The sequence below is a fragment of the Arachis ipaensis genome, chromosome B03 (genome assembly GCF_000816755.2).
Source record: "Arachis ipaensis cultivar K30076 chromosome B03, Araip1.1, whole genome shotgun sequence".
Classification (NCBI taxonomy): domain Eukaryota; kingdom Viridiplantae; phylum Streptophyta; class Magnoliopsida; order Fabales; family Fabaceae; genus Arachis; species Arachis ipaensis.
This window is the reverse complement of record NC_029787.2, coordinates 10,131,957-10,136,195: the sequence shown is the minus strand read 5'-3', so window position 1 is coordinate 10,136,195 and position 4,239 is coordinate 10,131,957.

Here is a 4,239-nt window from a genome sequence, read left to right as displayed (position 1 = left end):
TATTCATATTGTTTGTCCTTCCTAACATAGTAACATGGGTTTGCTTCTTTTAAGGTGAAAAAACTTAAAAGTGATAAAAGGATGCAATAAAATAATCTGAGATCATAGAGTGAGACTTACTTCAGTCATTCTATGAATTTGCAAAACTTCTCACTTGAACTTATTGATCCAACAAGATTACAGGAACAAAAAGCAAGAACAAAGCATTGACTTGTTAGGTAGTTAAACCTCCCTTCATACAAACAATGTTCTTTTACATGGAGTTCATTTTCCAACCTTCCACAAGTTCATGGAATAAATTAACTCAGTAGCATATATGAAAACTGCATGTAAACAAGAGAAAATTCCCAACAAAAGTTGAATCCAAAGCTAGAATTCTAGTTTGTGTAGTAGAGTAACATAAGAATTTTGTGGGGTTAAGAGTGGTTCAAACTTCAAAGCATTTACTATAATAAATCAACAAAAGCAACATCATGTGCAAAATGCCTGCATTCAAAGGAGACATTGCAGCTTGTTATTCTACTGGTTGAAAATGAAATCCCTGAAATGGGAAAGCCATAACAAGCTAATGACAATGCCAAGTAGCATGAGCAAATGGAGAGTTGGAGAAAAAGAAACAGTGCCTTCCTGCTTCCATTCTACACTCTTGTGCTTTTTCTTCTTTGTGTAGAACCACCCCATTTTTTTCTTTTTTGTCACTCACTCATAAGCACACCAGTGCATGTAATCTGAGGTTTATATTATAAGAGGTGATTGGACTTTTAGTTTGCTTCTGATGGTTGGATTTGGCATATATTCTTTGATTGTAACTTCTGTTGTGTCCTACCAACAGGGTTTTGCTTTGTTTTTTTTTTTTTTTTTTTTTTTTTTTTTTTTTTTTTTTTTTTTTTTTTTTTTTTTTAGGAGGTTGTATTTTGTTTTGTTATATGGATAGTGTAGAAGGTGCTTTTGTATGTATATTCTTCACTAGTTCAGTCTGAAGTTATTGGAAATTATTATGAAGAACACCGAGTGATTGGTGATAAAGAAAATTAGAGTTTTCAATTCCCAAAATATTCATATTGTTTGTCCTTCCTAACATAGTAACATGGGTTTGCTTCTTTTAAGGTGAAAAAACTTAAAAGTGATAAAAGGATGCAATAAAATAATCTGAGATCATAGAGTGAGACTTACTTCAGTCATTCTATGAATTTGCAAAACTTCTCACTTGAACTTATTGATCCAACAAGATTACAGGAACAAAAAGCAAGAACAAAGCATTGACTTGTTAGGTAGTTAAACCTCCCTTCATATGAACAATGTTCTTTTACATGGAGTTCATTTTCCAACCTTCCACAAGTGTAGTATAGTAAACAAGAAGAGAAAATTCCCAACAAAAGTTGAATCCAAAGCTAGAATTCTAGTTTGTGTAGTAGAGTAACATAAGAATTTTGTGGGGTTAAGAGTGGTTCAAACTTCAAAGCATTTACTATAATAAATCAACAAAAGCAACATCATGTGCAAAATGCCTGCATTCAAAGGAGACATTGCAGCTTGTTATTCTACTGGTTGAAAATGAAATCCCTGAAATGGGAAAGCCATAACAAGCTAATGACAATGGCAAGTAGCATGAGCAAATGGAGAGTTGGAGAAAAAGAAACAGTGCGTTCCTGCTTCCATTCTGCACTCTTGTGCTTTTTCTTCTTTGTGTAGAACCACCCCATTTTTTTCTTTTTTGTCACTCACTCATAAGCACACCAGTGCATGTAATCTGAGGTTTATTATATAAGAGGTGATTGGACTTTTAGTTTGCTTCTGATGGTTGGATTTGGCATATATTCTTTGAGTGTAACTTCTGTTGTGTCCTACCAACAGGGTTTTGCTTTGTACAATGGTTGCATCTTCCAAGAGTAGTTTCTTGATTGAGAAGGATGAGAACAATGAATTACCATTTCACAAGTTCAACACACTTCAAGGTCAAAAAAGGGACTCTTCAGTTACCTTCAAGATTGAGGCTTTATACTCCCAAGAAATTTTGAATAGTGAATTAGAAAGGGTAACACACAAGCACAACCACCAATACTTAGGCCTATCTTGATCTACCTTATTTTATATATATATATATATACACTAGTGTAAAGCTCGGATTGTGTACATTATCTATTTTATTGTATTTATGTATAGTTTATTTATAAAAAATTTAATACATATTTATGAGGAGTTAATTTACTTAGTATATAAATAGATTAATTAATTAATTTTTTTATTATATTGATGTTTAATCTCCTTAAAAAAAATGAACATATAAAATTTGATTCTATAGTATTTCTAAAACTAACTGTACATTTACAAATGTTCCTCAAACTAGACCCACAACTAAAAACATTAAACCGACATCCTAATTGCAAAACAGACACAAAATCACTAAATAGTAAATACTTTGTTTCTTATTATATGTATGCTTTTTTCTTTTGTTTTTTATTATTTTTTTTTTTCACAAAGCCTTTTATTTGCTATTATGAGAGCAACAGTGAGAAAGAACAACAAAAAAAGATTTTAAAATGAATTTAACTATATAAATTTTGTTCATAAGGTGATCCTTATCCTTTTTAATGCTATAATTGTTATTGTATTTATATGATAAAGTTGACCAAATAACCATTTTAGTTGTTTTAAAAATAAGCTAAAATTTATATTTAGCATATCTTAATGAGAAAAATCAAAATGTTGATTCAAATAGCATTTACAAGAAGGGTGCTGAAAGACTCAAATTTAAGGATATCTCATAGTTAGGCCTTTTTTTTTTTCAGTTATGTTAATAGTTAGTAGCGTTAGGGATATAGATGTTATGGTTTAGGTTTACGTATTCCTTTTATCTTATTGCCAATAATATTCAGTTCCTTCAGCTATTTAGCATTTATTCAAGCAATTGTTATAAACTTTAGGTATATTTTGTTTGATAATTCTCAAATAGTATATATTTCAATAGCATATAATGAATGAAATTTGTTTGATGGAAAGATTTTGGAATTTTGAGAAAGAAAGTGAAGGGATGGAAGGTCAAAGAAGGGGAAGGAAATTGAGCAGCTCATTAAGGAGGTATTTTTTTTTAATTTAAATACCAATCTATTATTATTTTATTTTATTGAGACTCTCTACTTACAAAATAGAAGTTTTGACTGAGCCATTAGAAGGGTATGTTGTCTCCAATAAGAAATTTTGGGCCTATTGTTATTTCCTTTCTTGAATTTAAGATGATAAATTTTTGCATAAAGGAGGGTGTGGAACCAGTGAAGGAACAAGAGGAGAAAAGTGATAACCAGCATTGTTTTGAAACGTAATGCATGTTAGATATTGTTAGCACTTGCATGCTTGGTTATTATAGGTTCCTTGCTAAGGTGACAAAGCTAAAGCCTTGAGCTACTTAACAAATTAATTTAAGACTATAAATAGCATAAATAAGTTTAGATTATTTATTAAAAAGTGGTAGCCACTTCTATAGAATAATTCGCTGGACATTAGTAACACAATATAATTTTATTTCTATAATTTAATAAAGCTCTACTATTCTATAACTATTATATAGGTATTTAAAAAAGTTTATAATAAAATGATAGATCATAATAATCGCAACAGTAAATGTCTAGCAAATATCCAAATTGATGTACCTAGAAACTGAAATAGTGGCCATTATTAATTATAACGAGAAAAAACATCTTATAGATTAATCTTTATTTTTTATTTAACTTCACTCTTCAAATAAACATTTTTGTATATTATTTTTTATATAACTAAATTGATAAATAAATAAACCATATATATATATATATATAATATATGTATAAATAAATTCTTGTATGATAATCTACCTATTCTACCTAACTACTTTTAGTATTTAGTTTTTCACAAGAGTAATTAATCAACAATTTAATTATTTTCGATGATTTAAAATCTAGTGTTATTATTGCTAATTGTTGACATATAATAGAGAACCAGCATATTTAATGTATAGGCATTTTAAATTGAAATGACTTTTATTCTTTGATAAAAATTCTAAAGTCTAAAATTATTGTCATTAATTACTTTTATTCTTTGATAAAAATTCTAAAGTCTAAAGTTATTGTCATTAATTAAATTTTGATACTAGTAAAGTGAAATTCAAAATTATTTTATATAAGATAAATGATAAAAATAAAATGAAAATTTTATATTTATTTGATAATAAATTAAATATAAGATAGAATAAATTATGAAACATTC